The following is a 17,054-nucleotide window of genomic DNA, read 5'->3' as shown; positions in this document are numbered from 1 at the left end:
TAGGTTTGAGGAGGAACGTAGAGGTTTTGGGTGAGACTTTGTGGGGGACTGTGGGAATTTTGAGGGGAATGTTTGAGGGGGGCACAGATTTTGTGTGGAGACAGTGGGAGGTTTTGAAAGGAACTTTGGGGGGGAAGGTCTGAGGGGGAACACAGGTTTGGGGGTTTTGAGAGGGGGACACTGGGAGGTTTTGTAGGGAGGGTTTGAAGGGGACGCCGTGGGACGTTTTGCGGGGAGGGTTTGAGGGGGACGCCGTAGGAGGTTTTGCAGGCAGGGTTTGAGGGGGATGCCGTGGGAGGTTTTGCAGGGAGGGTTTGAAGGGGACACAGATTTGGGCGAGGGTTTAAGGAGGTTGGAGGCGAGGAAAGGGGTATAGGGGAGGGGATAATGAGGAGGTATTGGGAGAAGGTTATTGATGGGAGGGGGTATTATGGGGAGGGGGTATTGAGGGGAGGGGGTATTGAGGGGAGGGGGTATTGAGGGGAGGGGGTATGGAGGGGAGGGGGTATGGAGGGGAGGGGGTATGGAGGGGAGGGGGTATGGAGGGGAGGGGGTATGGAGGGGAGGGGGGTATGGAGGGGAGAGGGGTATGGAGGGGAGGGGGGTATTGAGGGGAGGGGGGTATTGAGGGGAGGGGGGTATTGAGGGGAGGGGGGTATTGATGGGAGGGGAGTATTGGGGGAGTGGGGTATTGAGGGGAGGGGGTATTGAGGGGAGGGGGTATTGAGGGGAGGGGGTATTGAGGGGAGGTGGGTATTAGTGTGGGGTATTGAGGGGAGGGTGGTATTGAGGGGAGGGTGGTATTGAGGGGAGGGGGTATTGAGGGGAGGGGGTATTGAGGGGAGGGGGTATTAGCATGGGGTATTGAGGGGAGGATGGTATTGAGGGGAGGGGGATATTATGGGGAGGGGATATTGAGGGGAGGGGTTATTGAGGGGAGGGGAGTATTGAGGGGAGGGGAGTATTGAGGGGAGGGGGAATATTGAGGGGAGGGGGAATATTGAGGGGAGGGGGTATTGAGGGGAGGGGGGTATTGAGGGGAGGGGGGTATTGAGGGGAGGGGGTATTGAGGGGAGGGGGTATTGAGGGGAGGGGGGTATTGAGGGGAGGGGGGTATTGAGGGGAGGGGGGTATTGAGGGAGGGGGGGTATTGAGGGTAGGGGGGTATTGAGGGTAGGGGATATTATGGGGAGGGGGGGTATTGTGGGTAGGGGGGTATTGAGAGGGGAGGGGGTATTGAGGGGAGGGGGTATGGAGGGGAGGGGGTATGGAGGGGAGGGGGGTATTGAGGGGAGGGGGGTATTGAGGGGAGGGGATATTATGGGGAGGGGGGTATTGTGGGGAGGGGGGTATTGTGGGGAGGGGGGTATTGTGGGGAGGGGGGTATTGTGGGTAGGGGGGTATTGAGGGGAGGGGGTATTGAGGGGAGGGGGGTATTGAGGGGAGGGGGGTATATGAGGGGAGGGGGGTATTGAGGGGAGGGGGGTATTGAGGGGAGGGGGGTATTGAGGGGAGGGGGGTATTGAGGGGAGGGGGTATTGAGGAGGGGGGTATTGAGGGGAGGGGGGTATTGAGGGGAGGGGAGTATTGAGGGGAGGGGAGTATTGGGGGGAGGGGGTATTGAGGGGAGGGGGTATTGAGGGGAGGGGGTATTGAGGGGAGGTGGGTATTAGTGTGGGGTATTGAGGGGAGGGTGGTATTGAGGGGAGGGTGGTATTGAGGGGAGGGTGGTATGAGGGGAGGGGTATTGAGGGGAGGGGGTATTGAGGGGAGGGGGTATTAGCGTGGAGTATTGAGGGAGGATGGTATTGAGGGGAGGGGGATATTATGGGGAGGGGGATATTGAGGGGAGGGGTTATTGAGGGGAGGGGAGGGGAGTATTGAGGGGAGGGGGTATTGAGGGGAGGAGGTATTGAGGGAGGAGGTATTGAGGGGAGGGGGGTATTGAGGGAGGGGGGTATTGAGGGGAGGGGGGTATTGAGGGGAGGGGGGTATTGAGGGGAGGGGGGGTATTGAGGGGAGGGGGGTGGGGAGGGGGGGGTATTGAGGGGAGGGGGGTATTGAGGGGAGGGGGGTATTGAGGGGAGGGGGGTATTGAGGGGAGGGGGGTATTGAGGGGAGGGGGGTATTGAGGGGAGGGGGGTATTGAGGGGAGGGGGGGTATTGAGGGGAGGGGGGTATTGAGGGGAGGGGGTATTGAGGGGAGGGGGGTATTGAGGGGAGGGGGGTATTGAGGGGAGGGGGGTATTGAGGGGAGGGGGGTATTGAGGGGAGGGGGGTATTGAGGGGAGGGGGGTATTGAGGGGAGGGGGGTATTGAGGGGAGGGGGGTATTGAGGGGAGGGGGGGTATTGAGGGGAGGGGGGTGGGGAGGGGGGGTATTGAGGGGAGGGGGGTATTGAGGGGAGGGGGTATTGAGGGGAGGGGGGTATTGAGGGGAGGGGGTATTGAGGGGAGGGGGGGTATTGAGGGGAGGGGGGTATTGAGGGGAGGGGGGGTATTGAGGGGAGGGGGGTATTGAGGGGAGGGGGGTATTGAGGGGAGGGGGTATTGAGGGGAGGGGGGGTATTGAGGGGAGGGGGGGTATTGAGGGGAGGGGGGGTATTGAGGGGAGGGGGGTATGAGGGGAGGGGGGGTATTGAGGGGAGGGGGGTATTGGGAGGACACCCACCTGCGGACTCCCCAGTGTTGATCCAGTCAGGATTGGCCAGGCTGGCGATGGCGAAGATGTCGGCGGCCAAGAAGAGACACCCTGAAATAATGGTCAGTTTATCCATGGCGGGTCCCAGCCGGCGGCAATGGGAGAGCGGCCGCCCTCACTCCGCATCCAGACCGTGGCGGCAGCCGGCCGCCCGCCCCGAGCCGCGGAGCATCGCCCGAGCCCGGCCCGCGGAGCCCAGACCCCGGCCCTCACCCCGAGCGCGGCAGCGGCTCCTGCTGATCCCCCTCGGTTCTCGCTCCCTCAGTTTCCCGTCTCCATTGGGGGTGGGGTGATGAGTGACCAGGGCCCGGGGGGAAGGGGGTGTGAATGGATCCCGATCGAAAGCCGTTCAGCCCTGGCAGAGCCTCGAACGACGAGGGCAGCGATTCACTCGGCGGCGCCCGCAACGGCAGCGTGCGCGCCCCCGGCGCACGCCGCCTGCCCGCGGGCACCCGAACGCAAGCGGAAGCGGGAGCGCGCGCGCCCTCTCTCCCTCTCTCTCTCTCTCTCAACCAGGTGCAGGCGCGCGCCCTCTGCAGGAGCTTAGGCGAATGTTAGAATTCGGGCTCCAGTGGGGTGTGGGAGGTGTTCATCCTGGTTCAGTGGACAACATTCAGAATCAGAAGGTTCTGGATTTAAATCCCACTCAGAGACTCGAAAATCAAAGCGGACAGTCCCAGTGAAGTACTGAGGGAGTGCCGCTCTGTCGGAGGGGCAGTACTGGGGGTTGCCACGCACTTTGTCATCTTATCGAAGTTAAGAGGGAAGGAAGGGGAGAGAGATGAAAGGGATGGTGGGTGAGAAGCTAGAAATGCAGGGAATGGAGACCGGACGGTCCAGAGTGTTAATGCAGTGATTCTGTCTGACTAAAAGACACTGTTGACCACTGTTCAGGCAAAAGATCATCAACCTGAAATATTAACTCTGTTTTTCTCTCCACTGATGCTGCCAAACCTGCCAAGTGTTTCTAGCATATTTACATGATTACTAGCATAACTGTGTGGATTTACCTCAATGTTCCAAAGGATTGTAATCAATACCGCTGCCACACTACCGAAATGGCACTCATCAAAGTCACAAATTACATTCTACGTGACTGTCAACTATCCTGGCTCTTATATGCTAAAACTGCTCCGTATTCCAGGATATTCCAGGAATGCAAAGATAACCCCCAGCTTCTTTTCTCTATTGCAAATCATTCTCCTAAGTCCCTCTCTCCTGCCTCCTATTTCCTCTCATGCCCTCTCCAAGCTTATCTTGTCCATAAGACCTACCTCCTGCTCCCTGAATCCTATTCCTACTAAACTGCTCAACACCCAACTTTCTGATGGTCCCCATGTTAGCTGATTTTTTTTTAATGGTTCTCGATCTTCATGTGCTGTTCCTCCCTCCAAAAAAAAGAGCTAATGGAATTGAGGTGATATACTGTATTAGCATGGATAGAGGACTGGTTAACACAAGAAAGCAGAGAGTAGGGATAAATGGGACATTTTAAAATTGGCAGCCTGTGACTAGTGGAGTTCCACAAGGATCAGTGCTGGGGCGTCAGCTAGAACAATCTATATTAATGACTTAGACAAAGAGTTAGAAAGTAATGTTTCTAAGTTTGCTGACGATACAAAACTAGGTGGAAATGTAAGTTGTGAGGAGTTAACAGAGAGGCTGCAAAGAGATATAGACAGGTTAAGTGAGTGGGCAATAAGATGGCTGATGGAGTATAATATGGGGAAGTATGAGGTTATTCACTTTGGTCGGAAGAATAGAAAAACAGAATATTTTTATAAGGTGTGAAACTTGTAAATGTTGATGTTGTAAAAGAGACTTAAGTGAACACAAGGAACACAAAGTTAGCACGCAGGTACAGCAAACAATTAGGAAAGCAAATGGCATGTTGGCCTTTATTGCAAGGGGTTTGGAGTACAAAAATAAAGAAATCTTGCTACAATTGTAGAGGGCTCTGGTGAGGGCCTCTGGAATACCATGTGCAATTTTAGTCTCCATATTTAAGGAAGGATAAATTTGCATTGGAGGTGATACAGCGATTGGTCCCTGGGATGAGGGAGGTTGTCCCATAATGAGAGGCTGAGTAAACTGGGCCTATACTCTACAGAGTTTAGAAGAATGAAAGGTGATCTCATTGAAACATACAAAATTCTGAAGGGGCTTGACAGGGTAGCCACTGAGAGGCTTTTTCTGTTGGCTGGGGAATTTAAAACACAGGGGCACTGTCTCAGGATAAGGGGACGATCAGTTAGGACTGAGATGAGGAGAAATTTCTTCACTCAAAGGGTGGTGAATCTTTGGAATTCTCTACCCCATAGTGTTGTGAATGCTCCATTATTGAAAGGCTGAGTTAGACAGATTTTTGGATTGTCAGGGAATCAAGAGATTGGGGGGGGGGGGGGTGCAATAAAGTGGAGTTGAAGTCCAGGATTAGCCATGATCATATTGAATTGCGGAGCAGGCTCACAGGGCATAATGTCTTCTCTTGCTCCTATCTCTTGTGTTTGACCTGTCTGCAGCCTTTAACACAATTGACCAGACCATCTTCCTCCAACATCTCACCGCTGTCATCCAGCTGGGTGGGGCTGCACTTGCCTGGTTCCATTCATACTTATCTAATTGTAGCCAGAGTATCACTAACAACTGGCTTCTCTTCCGGCTTCCACACAATTACCACTGGTGTCCCCAAGGATCTAACTTTGGCCCCCTCCTGTTTCTCAACTACATGCTGCTGCTCAGTGTCATCATCCAAAAACACAGCATTAGTTTTCATATGTCCCTGACAACACCCAGTTCTACCACCATCTCTCAACCTGTCCATGATTGTTAAATTATCAGACTACTGGAAGAGCAGAAATTTCCTCCAATTAAATATTGGGAGGATTGAAATGATTGCCTTTGGTCCCTTCTACAAACTCAGATCCCTAGACTCCCACATTCTACCCTCCATAAACTTGGGCTCTGCTGCCTGTGTCCTAACTCGCACTGAATTCCATTCATCTATCACCCTTGTGCTCACTGAACTACATGAGCTTCTAGTTAAGCAACATTTTGATTTAAAATGCTCATCCCTGTTTTTAAATCACTCCATGGCCTTGTCCATCCTATCTCACTAATCTTCTCCAGCCCCACAACCAACAGAGATATCTGCACTCCTTTAATTCTGGCTCTTTGTGCATCCCCAGTTTTAATCACTTCACCGTTGGTTGCCATTTCTTCGGTTACTTGGGGCCCAAGCTCTGAAATTCCCTCCCTACGCCTCCCCCTCTCTCTACCTCTCTTTCCTCATTTAAGATACTCCTTAAAATCTACCTCTTTGACCAAGCTTGAGGCCATTTGACCTAATATCTCCTTATGTGCCTTGGAATCAACTCTCTCTTTACAACACTCCTATAAAGACCCTCGGATGTTTTGCTATGTTCAAGATGCCATATAAATGCAAGTTGTTGTTAATAACAGTGGAGTAGTCTCTAGAGGGGCACCCAAAAGCCACTGAGAGCCACATCATCACTCTCTCTTTGCAAACATTTGCAAATCTCCCATGGCAACAGAGAACTGTTGAGGGGAACCTTTTAAATTCAGAAATATAACAATTCTGAAGTTCCAATACTTCTGCACTTATTGCATAAGGAGCGAGTCACAGACAAAGGAACATAAGAAATGGGAGCTGGGATAGGCCAATCAGCCCTTCAAGCCTGCTCCACCATTCAGTAAGGTCATGGCTAATCTGCCTCAAGTCCACTTCCCTGCATTATCCCTGTATCCCTTACTTCACTTCATACCCCCAAATCATCAACCTCCGTCTTGAATATACTCAGTGGCTGAGTATCCACAGCTCCCCACAGATCCCTTGGGGTAGAGAATTCCACAGATTTACAACCCTTTGAGTAAAGAAATTTCTCCAATGGCTGACCCCTTATTCATAGACTGTAACCCTGTGTTCTAGATTCCCCAGCCAGGGGAGGCATTTTCTTAGCATCTACCCTGTCAAGCCCTGTAAGAATTTAAGTCTGGTAAAAGGGCATGACGTTCTAAAACTGCCACACAGTGCCAGGTCTACTGAACTTATTATAAATATTTCCAGATTTTAAAAAAAGGATGATTTCAGAAGTGTTTGATTCTAAAATCTTGGAAAACCTAAAGAGCGTCAAAGTCTGGGCAAAATGAAATAACAGCACAGGATGGAACAAAAAGATGCTGGGCATGTGGGAGACTACAATAGAAGGAGATTACATTGTACCTTATAATGTCAATATAGCCTCCCAGGACAAGGCGGGCTACCTGGAAATGTAGTGATTGTGTTTCAGTTGTAACTGAAGCGTTTCAGAGACACAGAATGAAGTGTCACATCAACTTTTCAGTCTGGTAGGGAGATCCAAATAAAAAGCAACACTCAAATTCTCCTCAGGATCCTTATTGTCCATCATGATAGCAGATTGATATACATTGTTACTCCCCCCCCCCCCGGAAGATAACCCAGCGTTCGCAAACTCTCCTCTTACAGTTAGTTGCAGGAGGATTTCCCAACCCGCACAGTTTATAACTGTTTCTCACACGAAGCGCCTGAACTCGGCGCTAAAAGTTTAATAACTCGCATTTAAAATTTTCCCCTTTTAACGAAAAGTAATTGTATTTGCTGCATTGAAATGGATCCATTCGATCATTTCGAATTGCAGACGATCTGCTACTCCCTGGCTCTGTTTATTGACCCAGCCAGTCTGGAAGCATTGGATTTGCAACATTCCAGAGCGATTATAATTGCCGAATTTGAAAGGTTCCCTAAACTGTTTTCTGTTGCCACGGGAGATCTGGGGGTTTTGACTTGAATGGGTCAGAGGGCTTCTCGCTTGTCGTTACCGAGAACCAAGTTAACCACACACCGGCCTCAATTTGCAGCAACTCCCGTGTGTGTGTGGCTGTTAAAACCGTCTCTCAACCCAGGTCTTTTGCGATCATGATAGCCGAAGATTGGAACGTCCGCCCCATAAGAGGTGGGTTTGAGGGGGGAAAGAGTTCAAATTAATCAGTCTTTTTTAGTGCAGTTGTCCTTTGGTTTACAACCTATGGTACATATTCAGGCTATACAATGGACGGTGCATTATGGTCAACAGCAACAACATGTATATAGCGCCTTTAACGTACTTAAACGTCACAAGGCGCTACACAGGAGCTTAATCAAATAAATGTTGACATAGGGAGATATTAGGACAGATGACCAAAACCTTAGTCAGAGGTAGGTTTTAAGGAGCGTCTTAAGGTTTGCACTCCTACCTGACCCTGAGATGAACTTCTGACCTCTGTATCCTCTATATCACTAAGACCACCTCCCCCTCCGCCCCGCCCCGCCCCCCTCACCTGCCTCAACTCATCTGTTGCTAAATCCCTCACCCACGTTTTTGTTACCTACAGACTTCACCATTCCAATGCCCTGCTGGCTGGCATCCCACATTCCACTCTTTGTAAACTTGAGGTCATTCAAAACTCTGCTGCCCCTGCCCTTTCTCGCACCAAGACCTGTTCACCTATCACCCCTGTGCTCTCTAACCTACGTTGGCTCCCAGTCTAGCAATGTCCCGATTTTAAAATTCTCATTCCCCTGTTCTCTATAGCCTTCACTCCTTCATATCTGTAATCTCTCCAGACCCACAACCCTCTGAGATCTTTGCGCTCCTCCAATTCTGGTCTCTTGTACATCCTGATTTTCTTCGTTTCAACATTGGTGGCCGTGCCTTCAGCCCAAGCTCTGGGAATTCCCTTTCTAAACCCCTTTGCTTCTCAACCTCACTCTCCTCATTTAAAATGCTCTTTAAAATTTACCTCATTGACCAAGCTGTTGGTCACCTGTCCTATTTTATAATATATACAAATTGTTGCTGTTGTTGAGCCCATGATATGTGCAAAATAACCTGAAGATACTTTTGTCTTACATAGAATCTCACTCAGTCTACACCATAGAAGCAAGTCATTTGGCCCATCAGGTCTATGCTGCTGTTTATGCACCATACAAGCCTCCTCCCACCTCTCTTCATCTAACTTTTCAACATATCCTTCTATTCCATTCTCCCTTGTGTGTTTATCCAGCTTCCCCTTAAATGCATCTATACTTTTTGCTTCAACCATTCCTGTGGTAGCGAGTTTCACATTCACATGACTCTCTGGGTGAAGAAATTTCTCCTGAATTCTTTATTGGATTTATTAGTGACTATCTTATATTGATGGCCCCGAATTTTAGTCTCCCCACCACTGGAAATGCCTTCTCTATGTTTACCCTATAATTTTTAAAGACCTCGTATCAGATCACTTCTCAGCTTTTTTTTCTACGACTAGATCCCATGTTCCAGTATTCCAGATAGTTATAACCTCTCAGTTTTGGCATTATCCTTGTGAATCTATTTTTGTATTTTCTTCAGTATCTATTTCACAGATGCACAGCACATAATGCAAATAATACATGATAGGTATATTCCCATGAGCTAAACAAGGCTATTGTGTGTTGCAGAACCAGGTGGAGATATGAAAGAAAATCCAGAGCATAACTTAGGGCCTAGCCTAAAAACTTTAATCAAAAAGGATGTCAACGGACTGGGTTTGGTCCTGATTGAACATGGATCCTTTCTGCAGATTGTGAGTATTGTTGGGGACAGTTCCGGAGACAGCAACAGAGCAACAAATCTAAAGCCAGGTATTAAAAAAAAACACTGCCTATTAATGAATCATCCAGTGAAACTTTCAAAAATAATTGGCCAAGGGAGCAGGGGCGGGTGGGCAGAATTAACTAAAGCTACAGGTATAACTTGTTTGTTTTAAATTTCATTTGAGTTGACAGTAATATATTGGCTATGTTACTAGTAATCCAAAGGCTGAGACTAATGATCCAGTGGCATGAATTCAAATCTCAGCATAGCAGCTCTGGAAATCGACCACCACACAATCATGGAGACAAGTCCCACCTTCACATTGAGGATGCCCTCCATCGTGTTGTGTGGCACTACCATCTTGCTAAATGGGATAGATTTCGAACAGATCTAGCAACTCAAGACTGGACATCCATGAGGTGCTGTGGGCCATCAACAGCAGCAGAATTGTACTCGAACACAATCTGTAACCTCATGGCCTGGCATATCCCCCACTCTACCATTACCATCAAGCCAGGGGATCAACCCTGGTTCAATGAAGAGTGCAGGAGGGCATGCTAGAAGCAGCACCAGGCATACCTAAAAGTGAGTTGTCAGTCTGGTGAAGCTATAACACAGGACTACTTGCGTGCCAAACAGCATAAGCGGCAAGTGATAGATAGGGCTAAGCGATCCCACAACCAACAAATCAGATCTAAGCTCTGCAGTCCTGCCACATCCAGTTGTGAATGGTGGTGGACAATTAAACAACTCACTGGAGAAGGAGGCTCCACAAATATCCCCATCCTCAATGATGGAGAAGCCCAGCACAACATTGCAAAAGATAAGGCTGAAGCATTTGCTAAAATCTTCAGCCAGAAGTGCTGAGTGGATGATCCATCTCAGCCTCCTCCAGAGACCCCCAGCATCACAGATGCCAGTCTTCAGCCAATTCAATTCACTCCACGTGATATCAAGAAACGGCTGAAGGCACTAGATACTGCAAAGGGTATGGGCCCTGGCAATGTTCCAGCAATAGTACTGAAGACTTGTGCTCCAGAACTTACCACGCCCCTAGCCAAACTGTTCCAGTACAGCTACAGCTCTGTCATCTACCTGGCTATTTGGAGAATTGCCCAGGTATGTCCTGTACACAAAAAGCAGGACAAATCCAACCCAGCCAATAAACACCCCATCAGTCTACCCTCGACCATCTGTAATGGAAGGGGTCATCAACAGTGCTATCAAGTGGCACTTGCTTAGCAATAATCTGCTCATTGACGCCCAGTTTGGGTTCCGCCAGGGCCACTCAGCCCCTGACCTCATTACAGCTTTAAACATGGACAAAAGAGCTGAACTCCTGAGGTGAGGTGAGAGTGACTGCCTTTGACATCAAGGAAGCATTTGACAGAGTGTGGCATCAAGGAGCCCTAGCAAAACTGGAGTCAATGGGAATCAGGGGAAAACTCTCCGCTGGTTGGAGTCATACCTAGCACAGAGGAAGATGGTTGTGGTTGTTGGAGGTCAGTCATCTCAGCTCCAGGACGTCACTGCAGGAGCTCCTCTGCCCAACCATATTCAGCTGCTTCATCGATGACCTCCCTTCCATCATAAGGTCAGAAGTGGGGATGTTCATTGATGATTGCACAATGTTCAGCACCATTCGCAACTCCTCAGATACTGAAGCAGTCCATGTCCAAACGCAGCAAGACCTGGACAATATCCAGGCTTGGGCTGAAAAATGGCAAGTAACATTCGCACCACACAAGTGTCAGGCAATGACCATCTCCAACAAGAGAGAATCCAACCATCGTCCCTTGATGTTCAATGGCATTACCATCATTGAATCCCCCACTATCAACATCTTTAAGGTTACCATTGACCAGAAACTGAACTGGACTAGCCATATAAATACTGTGGCTACAAGAGCAGGTCAGAGGCTAGGAATCCTACGACGAGTAACTCACCTCCTGACTCCCCAAAGCCTGTCCACCATCTACAAGGCACAAGTCAGGAGTGTGATAAAATACTCCCCACTTGCCTGGATGAGTGCAGATCCCACAATACTCAAGAAGCTTGACACCAACCAGGACAAAGCAGCCCGCTTGATTGGCACCCCATCCACAAACATTCACTCCCTCCACCAAAATCGCACAGTAGCAGCAGTGTGTACCATCTACAAGATGCACTGCAGGAATTCACCAAGGCTCCTTCGACAGCACCTTCCAAACCCACGACTACTACCATCTAGAAGGACAAGGGCAGCAGATAGATGGGAACACCATCACCTGGAAGTTCCCCTCCAAGTCACTCACCATCCTGACTTGGAAATGTATCGCCGTTCCTTCACTGTCGCTGGGTCAAAATCCTGGAACTCCTTTCCTAATGGCACTGTGGGTGTACCTGTACCACATGGTCGGCAGCGGTTCAAGAAGGCAGCTTACCACCACCTTCTCAAGGGCAACTCGGGATGGGCAATAAATGCTGGCTCAGCCAGTGAAACTCACATTCTGTGAAAGAATTTTTAAAAATTGATTAAATAAATCGGGAATAAAAAGGTAGTATCAGTAATGGTGACCATGAAACTATTGTCGTAAGAATCCATCTGGTTCACTAAGGTCCTTAGCAAAGGAAATCTGCCATCCGGTCTGTATATGATTCCAGACCCACAGCAATATGTTTGACTCTTGACTGCCCCTCTGAAGTGATCTAGCAAGTCACTCAGTTGCATTCAAAATGTGGCTCATCACCACCACCTACTCCAGGGCAATTAGGGATGGGCAGTTAATGCTGGCCTTGCTAGTGACACCACATCCCATGAATGAATAAAAAAGAAATGAGAAGTAGATATGTCTTTCCACTTGTGGAATTCAGAAGAAACCTCTTTACCCAGAGAGTAGTGCGAATGTGAAACTCATTACCACAGGGAAGGTTGAAATTAATAGGATATATTGAGGGGAAGCTAAATAAACACTGAGGACATGAGGGAGAAAGGAATGGATATGCTTTTTCTAGTTCCGATGCAAAGTCATTGACCTGAAACATTGACTCTGTTCTCCACAGATTCTGCCAGCCCTGCTGAGTATTTCCAGCATTTTCTGTTTTTATTTTAGAAGGATATGCTAGTCAGCCCCAATACCTATCCAAATGAGGAGGGATGGGATGAGGCTTTAAAAGGAGGAGGCATGGGTCAGTTGGCCCAAATGTTCTGTTCCTGTGCTGTAAATTCTATGTTCTGTCTCTATTATAAATAAAATTAAAAAAGAAAATGCTGGAAACTCAGCCAGTCAGGCAGCATCTGTGGAGAGAGAGACAGAATTAATGTTTCACCAGAACTGGAAGAATATAGAGATTTTGCAGATTGTAAACAAAGGGAAGGTCTGTGATAGGTTGGAGGCAGGAATTAAATAACTAAAGGATGATGATGCAAGGCAAAAGGAGACAGTTATGAGACAAATAAAGAAACAAAAGATGGGTGTATCAGAGGTGTAAATGGTTAATGATAAGTTAGTGGTACATGATTTTGAGATTGCCAGCATCTGCAGTATTTTCCTTTTGTTTTTAGCATTGTTTCTCAAGTCAATGAATCCCCAGTCTTTGTTTAAATTCAGCCCATATTGCAGCTCTCAAACTCAGTATTGCATTGATGTTGGTCTTTTTGGAGAAACTGCATACATTAAAGTCTCGGCTCTCTTCCTTCAGAATGATAATTCTAAGATGTCTAGATTAGAAAATTTTTTTAAAACTCGCATTTATATTAACTTTCACAACCTCAGGACATCCCAAAGTTCTTTACAGCCAATGAAGTACTTCAAAAGTGTATTCACTGTTGAAATGTAGCAGCCAATTTGTGTACAACAAGCTCTCACAAACAATTGGATGGTGATCAGATAATCTCTTTGAGCTGAGGGATAAATATTAGCACAGCAGACTAGGGAAAAATCCTTCAAATGGTGTTGTGGGATTTTTTACTAACATCTTGTTTTAACATCTCACCTGAAAGAAGACACTTCCAACAGCAATGCACAGGGACTGTCAGCCTGGATTTTGTGCTTAAGTCTCTAGAGTGGGGCTTGAACCCATAACTCCTGAATCAGAGGTCAGAGAGCTGCCTACTGAGCCATGGTTGAACAATCTGAATGGCTTCCTAATGACTTTGAGCAGGCCCCTACAAAACTAAGAATGACGTCCTTCACCCATGGAGTAAGAGACTTAAAGCATTTTGCTTGGAAAGTACTTAAAATTAAAATTACTTCTCAATATATTTAGCTTCTCATTTAACATCCAAAGTTCCATCTTTAAAAATGTGGGTAAAATCAATATGCCATTTGGGATAACATGATTCAATTATGCTAATACATTAAATTTACACATGAAATCAAGTTAGAAAATGTCAATCCTGCATAATTCAAGATCTAAATGCATGTTACAGAACTTGAAGCAATCATTCTTAAACTACTTAAGGGGATTAATTATACAAATTACAAACATAGTTTCTGCAAGTGTCTGAACAAAACTTCAGGCTTTGACCCAAAGTTAAAGATTAAAATATCACCTCTAAGGATAAGTCCATCACTGAAAGAGGAACTTTCAATACCATCAACCCAAGGGAAACAATAATGGAACATACCAATTGCAGTGTCGGCAGTTGAAATCACTGACTAGCTAGAGGTATTGTTATGATGACGTCTTCTTTGGTCACAACTAATTCTAGTCAAAAACACCTCACCAACAATAGAAGTAAATATGCTTCACATGTGGTCATCTACTTAACAAACACCTGCCACCATTCAGTTTGCAACTTTGCAGTCTTTCTTTTTCACCAAAGTTTGGAATTCTGGCATGAGGCTATAGGACACCAGACACCTCAGTATACAGCATTTAATCTTTTGTCCAGCAATTGCAAATGGAACTTGGATTCCATCAGAGTGATTGCTGTGAATGTTGACTTGCACAATGAGATTCACCAGACCCAACACCTGCCCTCCATCCAGACCCCAGACTCCATGCAGACATGCCTGACTGTCCCACAGACACAGCTCTCCATCCAAACCCTGATGTCTATTCAGACCCTGGATTCCATCCAGACCCACCCCACTCTCCCCCAAATGCTACTCCCCATCCAGACCCTGCTCCCCATCCAGACCCTGCTCCCCATTCAGCTGCTGCCCTCAAGGACACCCCACACACTTCAGTTGAGACATAAGGAGGCTACAAAGGGAAATAGATAGATTAAGTGAGTAGGCAAAGATCTGGCAAATGGAGTATAATGTGGGAAAATGTGAAATTGTCCATTTTGGCAGTAAGAATAAAAAAGAAGCATATTATCTAAATGGTGAGTGATTGCAGAGCTCTGAGATGCAGAAGTATCTGGGCGTTCTATTGCATGAATCACAAAAGGCTAGTATGCAGGTACAGCGAGTAATTAGGAAAGCTAATAGAATGTTATTGTTTATTGTGAGGGGAATTGGATACAAAAATAGAGAGCTTATGCTTCAGTTATACAGGGCATTGGTGAGACCACATCTGGAGTACTGTGTACAGTATTGGTCTCCTATTTTAAGAAAGGATGTAAACGTGTTGGAAGCAGTTGAGAAGGTTTACTAGATTAATACCTGGAATGGGCAGGTTGTCTTATGAGGAAAGGCTGGAAAGGGCAGGCTTGTATCCACTGGGGTTTAGAAGGGTAAGAGGCGACTTTATTGAAATATATCAGATCCTGAAGGGCCTTGACAGGGTGGATGTGGGAAGGATGTTTCCTCTTGTGGGAGAACCTAAAACTAGGGGTCACTGTTTAAAGATAAGGGGTCACCCATTTAAGACAGAGATGAGGATATTTTTTTCTCTAAGGGTCATGAGTTTTTGGAACTCCCTTCCTCAAAAGGCAATGGAAGCAGTGTCTTTGAATATTTTTAAGGCAGAGCTAGATAGATTCTTGACAAGTAAGGGGGTGATAAGCAAGGGGGTGAAAGATTATCAGGGATAGGTAGATATATGGGGTTGAGGTTACAATCAGATCAGCCATGATCTTACTGAATGGCGGAGCAGACTTGAGGGGCCGAATGGCCTACTCCTGCTCCTAATTCATATGTTCGCCTGTTGCCATGATAATCTGGTGTTGGCTTGCCATGTTTTTTCTCCTAACTTTCATTGTACTTCAAGGACTTGATGAAACAGGAACTCTTATTGCAAAATTGAACATGAGCACCTCCCAAAAACACCACCCCCGCTACCTAGAAGCTTAAGGGCAGCAAGTGCACAGGAGTTCCATCACCTCCAAGCCACACATTATCCAGACTTGGAAATATATCACTGCTCCTTCACTGTTGCTGGTTCAAAATCCTGGAATTCTCTCCTAACAGCACTGTGAGTGTACCTAACCCACATGGACTGCAGCAGTTCAAGAAGGTGGTTCACCACCACCTTCTCAAGGGCAATTGGGAATGGATATTAAATGCTGGCCTTGCCAGTGACACCCAGACCCATGAATGATTGAGAGAAAAGGAAGTGATTCTCAAATCTGTGCACATTAAACAAAATAAGAGTGGCGTAAGTCCCATTTAAATACCTCTTACATAGATCTGATATTGCTACATTTGGTACAACAGTGAGATGACGCGCGGTGGAGGGTGTGGGGGGGGAGGAAATCTCCACATTGCATTAATTTCTGTCAGTCTGTCTAATTGTCCCTTCAGTTTTCTTGTTGCATTTGTTTTTACACACAGGAGACATCCTGGTTAAAATCGGCAACAAAAATGTCCTGGGCTACAATCTGCGGGAACTGCGCCGCCTAGTGGGTGAAATTCCAATAGGAACTCAACTACAGCTTATCGTGTACAGAAATTATAAGGAACTCCCAGAAAACTGGGAAGCACAGGCAGAAACTATACATTCAAACGAGAGGTACTGCTTAGAAGTTTGATGGTTCAACTTCTGAGCTGAACTACATTCAATTTTGGTAATTTAAGAACAGAGCAAAAGGCAAATTGATTTGTTTATCAAGCTTCACTCACAAGGTTATAAGATATAGGAACAGGAATAGGCTATTTGGCCCATCAAATCCACCCTGCCATTTAATAAGATCATGGCTGATGATTGTGGCCTTTCCTGCCTGTCCCCAACCCCTTAACTCCCTTGTTAATCAAAAATCTGTCCAACCCAGGCTTGAATATATTCAATGACCCAGCCTCTTCCACTGTTCTCTTTGGAAGAGTTCCAAAGACTAATGACCCACTGAGAGAAGAAATTCCTTCTCATCTCCATTCACCTATTTTGAAACTGTGCCTCCTAGTTCTAGATTCCCCAGAAGAAGAAACAGCCTCCCAGTTGGTAGTACTCCCACCTCTGAGACAGCCCCACTCCAGGGATTTGAGCACATAGTCCCAGGCTGTCACTCCCCATGCCACTATTGAGGGGCTGCTGCACTGTTGGAGGTGCTGTCATTTGGATGAAATATTAAATTGAAGTTCTTGACTGCCTGTCTCAGGTGAATATAAAAGATGCCATGCCACTATTTTGAAGAGGGGGAGACATATCCTTGGTGACCCAGGCCAAAAATTTATATCTCAGTCAACATCGTTGGCCATTGCCACATTGCCGTTTGTGGGAACTTTCTGTGTGCAAATTGACTGCCACATTTCCTGCAACCGTGACTACATTTCAGAAGTATTTAATTAGCTGTAAAGTGCTTTGGGATGTCCTGAGATTGTGAAAGGCGCTGTATAAATCTAAGTTTTT

Source organism: Cetorhinus maximus, chromosome 15 (genome assembly GCF_964194155.1).
Source record: "Cetorhinus maximus chromosome 15, sCetMax3.hap1.1, whole genome shotgun sequence".
Classification (NCBI taxonomy): Eukaryota; Metazoa; Chordata; class Chondrichthyes; order Lamniformes; family Cetorhinidae; genus Cetorhinus; species Cetorhinus maximus.
Note: the sequence above shows the minus strand (reverse complement) of the source record.